The sequence below is a fragment of the Podarcis erhardii genome, assembly GCF_964252035.2.
Source record: "Podarcis erhardii genome assembly, chromosome: 12".
NCBI lineage: Eukaryota > Metazoa > Chordata > Lepidosauria > Squamata > Lacertidae > Podarcis > Podarcis erhardii.
Window position 1 is genome coordinate 50,884,790 of NC_138513.1, and position 16,807 is coordinate 50,901,596.

The window sequence follows — 16,807 nt, forward strand, 5'->3', positions numbered from 1 at the left end:
CTTTGAAAATTCAGCATGGGAAATTCCTTTAAACAGATATGTTTCATTTGATTGCAGCCATCCCTCTCAGTGAGGTTTGGACCTGAGAAGATAAAATGATGAAAGTCCACCTTGAGCCCAATTACATCTCCCACCTCTAATTTCTCCACACAGCTTTTCTAAAGCAGTGCTCTGAAAAAGTGGCTTTAAATTATCATTCACAGGTGATACATTTGCGTACCGAGGCCCCGTGGCCACCCTGTTCCCTAAGGTGCAAATAACTAGGCAACACACGGCATATTAGTTTGGGATCAAATAAGGCCACAACTTTATTGGTTACAGATGTGAAGGTTTGGCCATAGGCACTGAGGTAAGCCCGCTGGGAGTGTTTCTAAGGAAGAAGCCAGCAAAAGGGGGTGGGAAGAATGCCCTATGACCTACATCACATAGGGGTGCCCCCAAGTGGTCCCCGTTGGAGGAATGGTATGGCCCTAGCCCCTGTCTGGGCATCGGACAGGAGCCACTCCTTCCAGACCCTTTTAACAGGATATCCTTACCTGTGGATGGGCAGGTGAAGGCTACAACCTCCCCTCCAACCAAGACTAGGTTTACCCAATGCCTATCTGCCAATCGAGGCATTATCAGCTCACTGCCAAACTACTTACACCTGCAATCAACAATCAATGCCCTCCACTATATTTTGTGGCGAAATAATACTGCCAGCATCTTGAAGGTCAAGTGCCTCCTGACTATGTGATGTCCGGGTGATGGATCACTCAGCCATTGGACCGCTCTATCCTGCGACCGATGGCATGATTGGCCTGCTTCTGTGCCAGCAAGCAAGAGGTCGAAAGGCCCCGCAGCATGGATATTTAACTTTCCTCTGGGTGAGGCTCCGAGCGCCACTACTGGTCAGTTGGCACCGCGCCCAGGGGAATGCCTCCTGAATTCCTGCTGCCATTGGACAAATCGGTGACAGGAGGATGATCCGGCCTGCTATTGGCTGATTCACAGGGGAGACCCAGTGCCTGTCCGCAAAGCCGCCTGCCTGAGTAGGGCAAACGGATCTCTTCTCGATAATCCCTGGGGAGGAGGCCCCCTGAATGCTCATTTTCTAAAATGAGAGGGGAAGAGACTGAGACCCCTTTATTGTTATCTCTACTCCCCTGCATGCTGTTCTGGTGAAAGCTTTGCACATCACCTTCACTTCTTTGATAACAGTCAATTAAGAACAAGATAAGAGTCCTCTGGCAGTCTAAACATTGTAAACTACAGGCTTACCTATGAGATCACCTTACTCCACATTTGCCCACTCGACCACTTCAGTCCATGGAATTGGCACTTCTACAGGTCCCAGATAATATCCACAATGCATTTGTAAAAACTCAGTTGTTTAGTGTGGCAGCAGCTACACTTTGGAGTTCCCTGTCTATCGGTATCAAGCAGGCACCTTCGCTGTATTCTTTTCAGTGCTTGCTAAAAGCATACTTGTTTAGACAAGCCTACCCAGATACTTCTCAATGTCAGTAGTCAACTTGCAATGCCAACGTGGGGTGGGGTGGGGTGGGGTGGAGTGGGACCTATTCCCATGTCTCTCCTCCTGATGGCTGTGCCATTCAGGTCTCATGTATTTGCCAAAGATCTGAAGTTGGTTCACCCATGCAATTGGAGGCAGAGGAGCACCTCTCCGTATAGCTGTTTCCCTGGCCAAATGTTTGCTACTGCTGTGTTTACTACATTTATATCCCACTTTTCCTCCAAGCAACTCAAGGTGATGTACATGTTCTATTTTATCCTCACAAGAACCCTGTGAGGTAGGTTAGGTAAACGGACAGTGACTGGTACACATCACTTGTTGAGGTTCATGGTCAAGGGGGAATTTGAACCTCGGTCTCACAGCTCCCAGTCCTACACTCTAAACACAACACCACACTGGCTCTGTGCAGGTGTCAGAGGGGCTGAGCCATGCTGGTGAGGCGATATGGAGCCAGGGTCAGTGGGAAAAGCATCAGAGGCTGAACCAGGAAGAGTGGTCACACTCCTTCTCACAACTTAGCCCTTTTTGTTGAGTGCTAACCCCAACACAGTTTCCACAGCACTTTAAATGTGGAGCTGCCAAAAAAACTTCAAGAAGAAGCTGTGAAGAAACCTACAATTTTGTCAAGGAGGCATACAAACAGGCTCCAAAAGATTCTGGATCTCCTCAAGGTTCCTCCTCCTCTCAAAATGAAATGAAACCTAAATGAAACCTAACCACGAGTCCTATATGCCAGCAGAACACCTCCTCTTCCCCATCACCCTTATGTGGGTAAGAATATGGCTCATTTGCCTTCAGAAATTGTTCCCGAAATATTTTTGTAAACATTCAGGAAAGGGCATGATATACACAGTTTTTGAAAAGATGATATGCACATATTTGTTTTTCTTCCACCTTTGAGTGGCAAACACTGATATAAGGACAGGGTGAAGTTAAGGGGACTATGAATTCAAGATTTGGTCTCCAGGCCTCTCAAGAGTCTGACAATTAACCTGGTTATGCCTTAGAAAAAGCAGAGACATCACCTTGCCAACAAAGGTCCATATAGTTAAAGCTATGGTTTTCCCAGTAGTGATGTATGGAAGTGAGAGCTGGACCATCAAGAAGGCTGATCGCTGAAGAATGGATGCTTTTGAATTATGGTGCTGGAGGAGACTCTTGAGAGTCCCATGGACTGCAAGAAGACCCAACCTCTCTATCCTTAAGGAAATCAGCCCTGAATGCACACTGGAAGGACAGATCGTGAAGTTGAGGCTCCAGTACTTTGGCCACCTCATGAGAAGAGAAGACTCCCTGGAAAAGACCCTGATGTTGGGAAAGATGGAGGGCACAAGGAGAAGGGGACGACAGAGGACAAGATGGCTGGACAGTGTTCTCGAAGCTACAAACATGAGTCTGACCAAACTGTGGGAGGCAGTGGAGGACAGAAGTGCCTGGCGTGCTCTGGTCCATGGGGTCACGAAGAGTCGGACACGACTAAAAGACTAAACAACAATGCCTTAGAAATTTAAATTTAAAACATTTTGGTAGCCAATAAGGAATCTGGTAAATGCAGAAAAGCAGAAGAACCCACCCGCCCTAGGCAAAACCGCCACAGAATGTGTCATTGTGGATCATCCTGACCAAGCAAGGTGCAATTCAGTTAAGTGCCTTTCTGAAATCCAGACTATAAAACAAAGCATTCTGTAAAACCACAAAAGGCAGGTCTTCCCATCTCAGTGCCAAAGAAGCCATTTGGCTGATTACTCTGTGCGATGAATGGATGCACTTTTCTATTCCTGTCAAGCTGGTACGAGGCTATCAGCAAATAACTTTCTGGTAAAAGTAAGCAGGCTTAATCCAAATGGTGGGAGATATATTAGGGGGCCTTAGGAAAGGCTGCTTTTAGGGTTGTTGGTTTTTTTTATCAAACAATGTATAAATTTCATGAAACAAAAAACAAACAGACAAAAGGTAAATCAACCTGAATATGAGATACATTTTCCTTGCTGTGTTGCACACAACTTGGGCATAATGAGCCATCCTCTGGTTATGTTATTTTTTTATATATATAAAAAAGATAGATAATCTCTTTCCCCAGCAGAGTCTTCAGATATCCAAACTGCACAAGAGCGAGAGCCAATTGAAACATGATTCCACTTGACAATGCAAGCAGACCGGGTCAGGCTGTGGTCTGGCCTGGATAACTGCTCATCACACAATCATACATTGTCGACTATAAGCTTCAGGCTGTAGGTGAAGGATGTCATAATTGAGTGCTCCCCTGTATAAAAAGCAGAAATCTAGCCTAGCCATCTCCTGGTGTGCTAATTTTCAATGTATAGAGATCCCTGTCCTCAAAGTAGCACTCAAAGTTCACCCAGCGGCAGTCTAGGAACACTTTTACAAGGAATTAGTAGTTTATCCTGGCCAGGCCAAGACCCTAACTTCCTGGAGTGTACTTTCCATTTGCAGGGTATTTTTGATGAAGTTGAGCATTCAAAATGGAGCTCCCGAAGCTGCTTGAAGGTTTTAGCAGATCAGGCTGTGATCCTTTGCATACTTACTATGGAGTAAGCCCCATTAAACACAGTGAGGCTTAAATCAAAGGAAATACACATAGGGCTGTGCTTTAAAGTGGTTTAAGTCTGAATATTTCAGCTTCAATGGGTTACATATCAAGCATCAATAGTGCAACCTATTCCACATGTTGCCTGCAGTGGCACAACTGTGGTAAAGGAGTAGTGGGGTGGTAATAGGTGACTTATATCAGCTAGTCACCTATAAATAGAACATATGGTGGTGCTGTGGTCTAAACCACAGAGCCTAGGACTTGCCGATCGGAAGGACCGCAGTTCGAATCCCCACGACGGGGTGAGCTCCCATTGCTCAGTCCCTGCTCCTGCCAACCTAGCAGTTCGAAAGCACCTCAAAGTGCAAGTAGATAGATAGGTATCGCTCCGGCGGGAAGGTAAATGGCGTTTCCATACTCTCTGGCTTCCATCATGGTGTCCCATTGCACCAGAAGCAGTTGAGTCCTGCTGGCAACATGACCTGGAAAGCTGTCTGTGGACAAATGCCAGCTTCCTCGGCCTGAAAGCGAGATGAGCACCACACCCCAAAGTTGCCTTTGACTGGACTTAACCATTCAGGGGTCCTTTACCTTTACATAAATCTAACAATTGGAAGTGATGTCCTTGGTCAGTCATGGTAGACATCCTAGCTAAAGGCTATTAATTGGGTGCTATTTTTTCTCTGTGTTATAAATGCCTGTTAACTGGAAAAGTAAAAGAAAAGACACAAAAGAGGACTACACTGAAATTAAGCAATTGCTGCCTGCTTTGTAATTATGTAAACAGATGCTTGAAGAGTCTGTTTCTCATGTGGCTCTTTTTATTGTGCAACCATCATTCACAACATCAATATTTGACACTTTCATTACAGAATGAGATGAAAAACTTGATAAACAACTCATTACCTTTTTTAAATTCTATATATGTTCCAAAGCAAGCCTTTGGGTATGTTGCATGAAATGGATAGACAGTTTTAAATTTCAATTTAGTTCTAAAAATACTCATATTATACCTCTGATTTCTTTCTAAAAGTCATTTAGGTGCCTATAGATTTTTTTGAAACCACCAATCAAACCAATGATCTTCTAGTTGACTGTGCAGAAGTTGCAAATTTGAAAGCAGGCCATTCCTCCCACAACTTAATTGTTTCATATCTGGCATTTAAAATGGTGACTTGCTCTGCACATTCCATACTAAGTTTTTGCTGCTCTGTTTGGTTTCAGAGACCAGCTGATGGTTTCAGTGGCGGAGAGCAGGCAGGGTGTGGCTCGCGTCCTGGGGGCGTGGCACCCAGCGTGGGGGGGGGGAGCCGCGATGGCACCCTGCCGGGATCGCGCTGCTGGGGGCGGTGCACTCCCCCCGCACTCCTCTTCCTCTGCCAGTGGGTGGTTTTCATAGTTTACTTACTAGATCTACAAGCTTCACTATTTTGGAGAACTCTGAAAAACCTCTAGAACCCTATGAGCATGTCAAACCTATATTCGTTTTATAACACATTAATAGTCATCAAGGCTCCCCCTCAGGAATCTTGTGGGCCGTAGTTTGGTGGACATGAACCATAATGTGGGAACAAGCTTATGTTGTAGCTGCCTAGATTTGCAGCTCTAAATAAAACCTAAGCATTGCAAAAATGGGCTATGTTGCTTGCAGCTATCCTGATAGAAATGTCATTCTTTTAGCCCCTTAGACATTTGGAGGTAGCTCAGTTTATATTTATATTTATATTTATAAATATATTTATTACTATTATTATTACTAATTTTATTATTTGTACCCTGTCCATCTGACTGGGTTGCCCAGTTTCTCATATAAAATCAAAATAGAACAAAAAGGAGCATTTAAATATGTGGGTTCATAAGGTTTTCAACTCAGAGGTTAAAAAGGTTGATCACTAAGAAATCAAATTATTTGGAATTCAAAACATTGACTGAAAGAATGTTGTTTTGAATCTGACTTTATTTAAGTTTCCTTTGCTCCATGAAGGCATAGAGAAGCAAGGCATATAACAGTCCAGTTACCTAGTTATTGAAAGTCCTTATCCAGACTGCTTTGAAGTATCCAGTATGAGTCCAGCTGCATGATGTCTGATCAGCAGGAAAAAAGGAGGACAGAGCAAGTTCAGACCATGAGAACCCACAAAACAAGCCAACAGGCAACCTTCATCAAGAGGTTTAATATGACTCTATTCTTGTCCACCAATTTCTTAATACATTTGATGTATTTTGAGCATACTTTCTTATCAGAGGCAGCTGTCATTGCTTGTGTCACAAATGTCTTATCTTTTGGGAGACCACTTACTATTAACTTTGGCAGAGCTAAGACACAAGGCTTATGAATGTAAGAATGGCAAGCATTTTGGAGGCAAAGGACTGCATTAACCCTTGGTCAATCCCTTGGAGTCTGCAGCAGGGGTCTCCAAGCGCAGTCAATATATGATTTATCTATCTATTTATTTATTTATTTCATCATTGCATTCTCAGTCCCTAATTGGGACCAAATACAATTGAGCCACTCTGAAAAAATCCAGTGAACAAAGCCAGATACAGTATGGATCCACCATGGATCCACAGCGATTACTTGTACTCCAATTTCTCTCCCCTAAGTAGTTCCTGAAGGTTTTAGCAACATCCAGCATCCTTTCCAATTCCCCTTATATATGACCTGCCCCCAGCCAGCTGAAGAATACCGTGCCAGGGGCTGATGGCAGGAGCTCTGCCCTGAGAGGGGGGTTAGGAATGCCAAGATTTGCTTCTTCTGAAATACATGGATATGTTGAATGCTGCTGTTTGACAAAGCAGTTTGCACCCACTGTCATATACTTTCTTGTTCCTTATTCTCACCAGGAATTCCTTCATTTTTCAAGGATTGGAATGAATATGGTTATGATTGCCATTTTCCGAAGGAGGCCTTTCTCACATTTTCCACTGCCACTCACCTACAATTAGCAATGTCTCAGCTTTTGAAAGTTTCAATTACTGTTAATAGATGCTTGACAGATCTCAACTGGGACCGATGATGAAAATGTCCTTGAAATTGAAGGTTTACTTTATTGGCACTTCTCTGATTTGGAGAATGTCAGGTTCTGTGAGTTTACATGTACATCATTTGCAGGTAGTAAAATTGTGTTAAGGACTGATGGAGGAATTGGTCTCTGCGAATAGTGATTATTCTTGATTTAAATAGAGTTGACTGTTTCTCCATGGAATTTGGCAATAAATTGCTTCACTTCTGTACTGTCCACACTGCCACTGTGTGTGTGTGTGTTTGGTGAAGGGTTATACTGTTATAGTTTCTTTCTGCTTTGACCCCAGGCTAAGAACCAAATAACACATTATCAATGCTACCCACTGGAAACTGTTTATCACACAGCAGACATGTGTTGCAGGGCCAGCCATCTTGTCACTGCTGAGCCTAAGTGTGCCCATCAGGTCACACAGTGCCAGGGTGGTTGGTGCTACATGATGGTGTTCCAGTGCCATGCAGGACATTAGAAGAACCTGGTGCAACGCTTTGAAGCTCTGCTTACCAGCTAAGGTTTGAAGTGAATTCAACAGTGACTTCATCAACTGCACAAACATGTTCCTTGTGGGGAATTCAGTCATGCAGCTGATCTAATGGGACTGGAGTCACCACCTATAGAATCATAGAATTGTAGAATTGGAAAGGACCCCAAGGATCATTTAGTCCAACCCCCCGCAATGCAGGAATCTAAACTACAGCATTCACGACAGATGGCCATCCAACCTCTGCTTGAAAACCTCCAGGGAAGGAGAGTCTACCACCTCCCAAAGGAGAGCGTTCCACCTAGCAGATGGTGGCTTCCAGCCTGCTAGTTGCCCATGCCCTTCAGCTGCACTATCAAGTTGCCTGTGGAGAACTCCACAGCCCATCTGATCCCAGCAGGCTTGCTCTCATGGCCAACCAGCTGATTGGTAGTGACAGCAAGCCTCCCTTGCCAATGCACTTTGATTCAGCAGGGAACTTTCAGTCTGCATGCTCCACACCTGATGTCACATAATATGATGCCAAGTGTGGGGTAAATGGCCTTACTGGCCAAATTGGGGCATGTGCCATTTGCTAGCTTATTTAGTTTATCAACTCCTTGCCTTGCTATGACCCTCTTAACCTCCAGACAGACAATTCTTCTAAGAGCTCCCTCTTCTTGGTAATCCAAGATTTAGGAGCTTTCCACAGTTATCATTTTAAAAAAGAACAAATAGAAAAGGGAAGTCAGTTGCAAAATTGCAGGATTCATTCTGCAAGCTGTGAGCTCCACAAGCGCTTTCCTGCTGGTGACAAACATAAGCCACTTTGGGAAAGGCCCCACGGTCACCCAGTGGCCGAGCCAGAAGTCTCACAGATTCATGTGCCTTTCATGCAGTGAGCCCTGGCTCTCAGGGTAAATGAGAAATTACCAAAATGAGTTTATTATGCTCTAGTTGTATACATGAGTCATACACTTAGTGCCTAAATGAGATGGGAAATAACATTAACATGCATTCCTAATTGTGCCATTGTTCTTCTGATTTTGCCCAGGGCTGGAGCAGGAGGAATGAGTAGGTCTAGGCTCACAGCCACCACCAGAGGAAAGTAGGGAATGAATCAGCGACTATGTAGAGGAGAAAGGGGGAAATGACCAGTTCTACCAAGAGTTTTCAGTAGGACCAGTTGTACCACAGAGGAAATGAATCATTTGCTTTGGGCATTTCTAAAATATTGAGGGATTTTAAGGGGAAAATTCTAGGTAAGCCAAGGAGAGTTTTGTGATAAGGATTGCCTGCAGGGGTTTCTTTTAATATATTTCTAATAAGCTGTTCTGATATAAGGAAAGTGGTACTGTGGGAAAGAGTAAACAACCATTTTCCTGATCTAACCTCCCCCCCCCAAAAAAAACCCCTTCTATGAATAAAACCCCTCACTTGCATTTTCTTTAGTTGTCAGGTACAGATGTGTGGAAAACCTCTATGAGGTTGCTGCTTGCCTCCAGCTTAATTCAGCAGTTTATAACCAAAAATCATTATAAATACAAGCGTGTCACAGGGCACAAAGGCATATAATAACCACATTTTCTTAGGAGAAGTGATCTCTATAAGATATGTTCATCTGAGCATATTTCATTTAACTTATTGCTTGCTTATATTCTGTTTTTCCTTCCCAAGGAAAGCCCGAAGAACAAGCAACTCAAAACAACAAAATATCAGAATAAATTAAACATTACTTACATTTCTAAAAGCTACATGCATATCAAAACTATGATATGATAAATGTATTAAATCCACAAGAATTAAAAATCTATTAAACCTTTTGCATCCATAAGACTTCATTCAATATCAAGGCTCCCCCTCCCCTCCCCCACGTTAGCTTCATTTGTACAGATGTGAGAGCTGCATCTCCCTAGGATGATCCCAGGCTAAGGCAGAGGTGCATTTGAATATTCGTCTTAGTTCTAATTGTCTGCATTTATAATATGGTATTGTATGCCGCTCTGATCTTATAATAGATAATATCTCATCAAATTATTTCAGGAAGAAAACAAAATGTCACTCTGGGGTTCACATAAGAAGAGAAATTTAAAATGTAGTGAGCATTATCTTTGCTTGTTGACTTATCCAGGTCTGTAGCACCCTTCACACATGGTCCCTGAAGCACAAGAGCCAGCTGGCACTCTACTTGCTGGGAAAGATCTTGCAGTCAGCCCTTACCACATTGTCAGCTCACTCTCATGTGCCCTTTCACAGTGTGGGATGTGTTGCATGGACTCTGAAAACCCAGATTTTTGCAGCAACAATGGTAGCCTGCACCTGAGAAGGAGGTTCCATTTCAGCCTGGAGAGGCAAAAAATAACTTCTGTTATGGAATTCAGGTAGGGCATAAGGCAGGGCAGGTAACCCTTCCTTATACCAATTCACCTTCTCTTCTGACTGCCCTTTGGAAATGGCCTTTCTTTTCCCCTGCTATGTCAGGGCGGTTCAAGGGAGAAATGACAGAACTCTCCATTCCACCCTCGGAAATCTGAGCAAGACTAGCAGTAGACCTCTCTTTTTCTTCATGCTCAAATCTCAATTTTCATACCTCCCTTTCTCTGTTGCTTCCCAAAGCTTTGTCCATCACATTCCGAGAGCTTTTTTTCTCTCTCTCTCTTCTATGACCACAAGCCACTTCGAGCCTCTCTCCTGGATGTGGAGTCTATTTCTCTCTCTTCCGCCCTCTAGTCCTGTTAAGAATGCATAGGCTAACTGCATTGGATCAGCTGCCTGCTCCCTTCCCTACTGCAATGACCCAGACATCTCCTACAATGTGTATGCCAAATTGTGTATTTTTTCAAAGTCCACCTTGCCACACACAATTTCTTTCCCTTAAGGTGGCTGTTTTAGAATTAATTTATCTTCATTGCTTTGGACAGACTGTTCCCCTTCTCCGAGTCCATTCCACCTCACTGTAGTTGCTACATGTGGTTTTGGGGTTTTTTTTTACAACTGGCAGCCTGAATGATTGTTTTTTACTCTTCAAATGCCTGCTGTTAATGCACTGTTTATGAAACTCTGTGTCAATTAAGCACCTAGCATCTTTTAATTAATATTCCAGTTCTATTTTTTAATGTAATAACATTACTAAAGATTTATCTCTGTCCTTGAGTGCATTAACCTTTTATGTGTGAAAACTGGAATGTGCTGAGGACTCAATGTCAAAAGACCCTAACATAGGTGTCGGGGTACATGTGAGAAATGCAGGCTTCTATGTAAAACTAATATTTCATAACAGAGACTCTGCAATGCATGGAAGAGACTCCCACCCAGTTGGAAGTATTTGTTAATAGGGGCCTTGTATGTGCTCAGGACCACAATACCTCAAGGAACTGCCTCTCCCAATATGGACTGACCAGGACCCCGTGATCATCATCACAAAGGAGAGGCCCACCATGGGAGGTCTGCAGGGTGGCAACACAAAAACAGGCCTATTCTGTGGTAGCTTCCCCTTTGTAGAATGGTCTTCCCAGGGAGGCTCCCCTGGTGCCTTCATTTCTGATCTTCAGGTGCCAGGCAAAAACTTTCCTCTATAGCCAGGTTTTTGGCCTTTAACTATCTGTGACCTTTTAGAATTGAGTGGGATGTTTTTAATGTATTTCTTTTTCCCCTCTTGGTTTTAACACCTCTGTGTGGGATTTTTCTTTATAAATAAATAAATAAATTTTATTATTTTTTCATTAATAACAATCCAATGAAGGCCACATTAATAGAATACCAAAGCATACCAAAGCATAATACAATAAAAACGCCAATTAATCAGTTCCGAATTCAATGTTTTTGGATGACTTCCCGTGTTCTGGCTATCAGGAGTAGATGTTATTCCTTGGTCCTGCTCCAATTCTCTTAAATAGTCCAAACACCACAATTCCAATCTTAAGCCTTTATTTTAACAGCCATTGGTGTGATGACTTTCGCTCATATTTAATAAATCCATATGCATTAACTTGCAGGGGGGATTTATATCCTGTAGTTTTCTGTGTGAAATATTTGTTTACCTTCTTCTTTTCCTTCACGTTGTAATCAATCAATTCTCTTCAACATTTGAGAACTCATTTCTTAGTACTGTACACTATAACTTCGCCATTTTGCCTCTCCAAAACTGAAAGCACTCCAGCGTCCGGCCACAACTCTTGGCTTACTTCCAGCATTTGTTTCCTTTGATCCTTTCCAACCTTCTAATGAGCTGGTGTCTTGCCAAAAACCATAATAAATCAGAATTAGAGCTCTCTTTAGTAGGCAATGTCACAAGTTATTATAGTATTTCACACAGTCTATTCTTTCAAGCACTCCGTAAAGAAAATTATAAGTTCTTGTTGATTCCCTCTTGCATTCCATATATAGTTGTAATCCATTCAGTGAAGGCTTGCCAAATCATAACACAGCAAATACAATGTAAATATAATGTAAAAAGAGAACAAAGGCTCCCCTTCACTTACGTGGCATTCCAATTACAATGACGAGAGTCCTCTCCAGATCAAAATCTTGGCACTCAGTGGCTGATTCATTTAGCAGGTTATCTTTCTCCTTCATCCAGTACACGTCTGTTTCTTAAGTCCAAATTCTGATCCTTCTGAATAGAAACAGAAGTACCTCTGCTCATGGCGACCACATTGGGGAGATTCCAATATGTACAGTGCTATGCACTCTGCGTCCCTGCCCCTGCATTCCACTGGAGCGAGAGGCAGTTATTGGACGATCTGCAAGTGAAAGCTCTCCCCCCCCCCGACCCTGATGGGGGCTAGCAAGGATAATTACTCCCAGATTATCCTTAATTAACTGCACGGCGGGCATCCGCTATTGTGAGATCCTCTGTTTGCCATGGCAGCAACACCGGAAGTCTGCAGCCAATCGGAAGCCACACCCTGGTTTCCGAACGTTTTGGAAGTCGAATGGACTTCCAGAACAGATTCTGTTTGACTTCCGAGTTACCACTGTATATGAACTCCACATTCCCTTGAATATCAGCTTCATAGATCCTTTCCTTTACCTGCTTCTCAGTTGTTTTAAAATGTGCAGTGCTCAGCATTTTTGGAATCCATTGCTTCCTTTGAAATTCCTCATACATTTCACTTGAGCAGTAACATCTCTATTTTCCTTGGAATTACGGATGGGTAGCCGTGTTGGTCTGCCATAGTCAAAACAAAATAAAAAATAAAAAAATTCCTTCCAGTAGCACCTTAAAGACCAACTAAGTTAGTTCTTGGTATGAGCTTTCGTGTGCATGCACACTTCTTCAGATACACAGGAATTATGCTCTTGGAATTATGCTCTTAAACAAAATTTGATAGCAACTAATTTGTGTGTTTTAGCAGTAAGTGCTATTCATGTCTAACTCAGCTCTGAGGAAAAGTCCAATTTAGGCAGGAAGATACAGTTCCTTACTTTCAGGTTTGCTACAGCACTGAGTTCTAGAAACCCCTTCCTTTTGATCTCCCAAATGTTGTGGGCGGCCATCCACCATCATGCAGCTGTCCGCATTCCCAATGCACTCCACACATCCATAGAAAAGGGCCCCAGATCACATGCAAAACTGGGTTTCTTGTGTGCCTGAAACTGAGCTAATGTCCATGCATAATAGAAATGCAGTGCAAACAAGATCTGTTTCAAGTGACATCCTGGCATCCTTCACTCACCAGCTGGCTAAATATATAATTCAATGTCGAGATAATGTAGAAGTAAAAAAATGCTACTGTAATCCTTGAGACAGTGGGTTGAAACTAACAAAATCTGTCTTTGCTTAATCCTTGTTAACTATAGCAGTCCTGGCTATGTTTGTGGTATTACAAATAGCCAAATAGCCAGCGATATGGGATGTACCACTCTGGGGTTTTTCCTTGTTCCTTTGGAGGGCACATGACCATTATAACCATGTCAGAAGTCTCAGTTGTGTGAGGTTTCCACTTCTGATTGGTACCCTCCATTTATGAGAGTGCTGACTGGATGGGCAAGATCCATGTATTATTATAGTATCATCATGATCATCATCACATATGTATTTAGACTGCCTTTTTCCCCTTGATGACGCTCAAGGTGGCATACAGATAAAAATAAGAACCACTGAAAACATAGAAGAAACAATCACTGAAAAACAATTATACAGTGATAGAATTATATCTATATAGATAGCAATAGATATATATTCTGTTAAAGCCTTACAAATATTTACAATAAAAACAGCTCGGCAGCAGTCCTTTCATTAAAAGCAGTCAGTTCCCCAAAGCCTGTTGATTACCTCTACCCTTGCAGTTCCTTCCTTCACATCCACTTGTACTGGATCACACATGGAGAAGTGGACACCCCCCCACACACATGAAGGATGCGGAAGAGTAGTTGGGATAAATTATGGAACCCCAGATAGAGCATAGAATGCCGGGTGTGATCTTGTTCCTATTATATTTCTGCTAGTTTTAATGCTACTACAAGCAGCATTAGCACTAGCATTGCTTAGTTCCTAATTCTTCCAATCACAGAATCATGGAATTGCAGAGTGGGAAGGGACCCTAAGGATCATCTAGTCCACTTCCTGCAATGCAGAAATCTCAATCTTAAATTCCGTTCTCCACATTCCACATAAGTTGGCTTTTTAAAAAGAAGTCCTCATAAAACTTTGCATTTCCTTTACAAATTTTTTCCTCAATTTCTTTTTTCTTTTTTCACCTTTAAAGGCCTAACCAGCTAAATGGCAGGGGGCCTCTTCTTCCCATACCAAGCTGCCCATGCATTAAGATCCCTAGAGGAGAATCTCCTCTGAGTTCCACCGGTAGGAGAGGCACACGATGAATCCTTGAGCCCTAGCTTTGGAACAGCCTCTTGAAGGAAGTAAAATAAATAAACACTGTCACGTTTTTCTTCTGTCCTATTCACAAGCAGTCCTGGCATCCAAAATACGAATTGGGCTGTGTTGTGCGGGATTCTTTTGTTACTAAAATAAGGAGATTCTTTGTTTTGCTGAAGTGATGAATATGTTGAAGTGTGTTGGGTTCTGTCGGGCACCAGGGATTGCATGGTCTGAGTGTGTGAAAAGGAGAAGGCATCTTGGGGTGGGGTGGGGATTACTGTTCAAGTATAGCAATTTTCATGAATGGTGGCACAGGGTCACTGTTGGACAAGATAAAGGCAAATAATCTGAAATCCTATCCTTTGTCATGCCTTCCATACTGAAAGTTTAGATTTGGAATCTCTTCTACATAACTAACTCTCCAAAGATGCCCTTATTTTAATGAAGCTGCAAGTGGACAGCTATTGAAATTGAGTCTCTTATTTAAATAGGTTTGAAATACATAATCACAAATTTTGCAAACAAAAAATGGGATTTACTCCTGAGTAGACATGGTTAGGATTGCAGTCATAGATTGCAAACCCAGAAAGGTCAATCCCTTCTAAAGTCAATAGATTATAATTAATCTGAGTGGTAGTAAACTAAGTAAAATTCTTCCAGAGGTTACAAGACAATACAGGTTGGAGATCTTTAACACATGAGAATAGGTGGAATTAATGCAGATTGATTGAAGTGCACACACTCAATATTGGTTATTATTCATATTAATTTTTTTTTAAAAAAAATTATTGAAGATTTTCATAATACAGTAAAAAAGAAACCAAAATAAACAGAAAACGGAACAAAAAGAAGAAACAGAAATATAATTAACATCTTACAGTAACCATATTTTCTTCACATTTGGACTTCCTCACATCTCTCGCTCCTGCGTTCCAAAATTATAGAATTTTAACCAGCAATTTATCACCTTATTTCCATTCTTATTCTAGATTGCCAATATTATGTCCCTAACTTTAAATACTTTTATCTAAATCTTGAATACCCAATTTAAGCATGATAATTATTCAAAGTTTATTTTTCTCTTTAGGTTCACTTATTCTCATATTCTCATATTATTCTCATATTCTCATATTCTCATATTCTCATATTATTCATATATTCACATCCCCATTACATTAGAGAACATCTGTTGACTAAGAAGACCTACAATGAAATATGAAAATAAAGGAAAGCAATTAGTGAGTTGCATCAGAGGTCATAGTGACATGATATTCTAATAGGAATAAATTGGCACTATTTACCTAAGTATTTTAGCCTCTACTAGCAACTGATTACTAATGAACCAATATAGGTCAGCATTAATTTTCAAAGAAGCAGAGATGAGATACTGTTTTTAAAAAAATCCAAGACCTATGATGATTTCAAGTGTTTCAATAAATCCAATGCACTTCCTGGATAAGCTTCTAATCCCAAGTACTGAGCATACAAATTTACATTTGTTTCTTCTCTTTTTGAGACTTCTAGGATGTCATTACAGTAATTTTCAGAAGAGGCATTGAAGTTGGTTTTTACATATTCTTCCATCTGTTATTCAATTAGAAAGCTCAGAGTAGCTTAGATTGGAACCCATTCAGGCACCGATCAGGTCTACATCCATGTCACAGCACTGGGTACTCTCAGGCTACAGATTTATAAATGTGTTACAAGCCATTTTGACATTTATTTGCTCTTTTGTCAGGCATTTCCCATGCCACTGCAATTGGTCTTTTTTCCATTTTGTCACCCACTGATATAGAAATATACATATTTTATGTATATCATAGTGTGTGATAGGCAAATATTTCTCAGCCATCAACAGATATTTACAAATCAGTTATCTTCCCTGAATGTTCTGTTTCAAAGTTAATGAATTTCCAGAGGGTTATCCCTGTTGTCTTTTGCAACAAATACTAAAAAGAGTCTTGTGCACCTGAAAGTCAGAGTCACTGAAGTGTTTGATGGACTATTACAAAGCTGTCTAGAAGTAGGGTCTCTTACTGCAACTCAGAAGTAAGAGAAATGAGTAAAAAAGTATTGAGAGAAAAAGTCTGTGATGCAATTGTGTGTGTGTGTCAAAATGGCAGATGAATGGAATATGTTTGACAGACCAGTTTTTTTATGGAGTCTTCCAATATTCCTGTCTCAGACCAAACATTTTTATCCTTTCTGCATTTGATCTCATGCCAATTAACATTTGTGCATGGACAATGTAAATAGATTTTCACTCTGAGAAATATCAGGTTGTTGTTGTTGTCGTCACACACAGCCTTTTCCCCTGACAAAACGCAACGTGGCTTACAGATAAAAACAAGAATTGCTTAAAAACATATTTACTACTACTACTACTACTACTTATATTATTGTGGTTACAATTTATATCCTGCCTTTCTGTTTT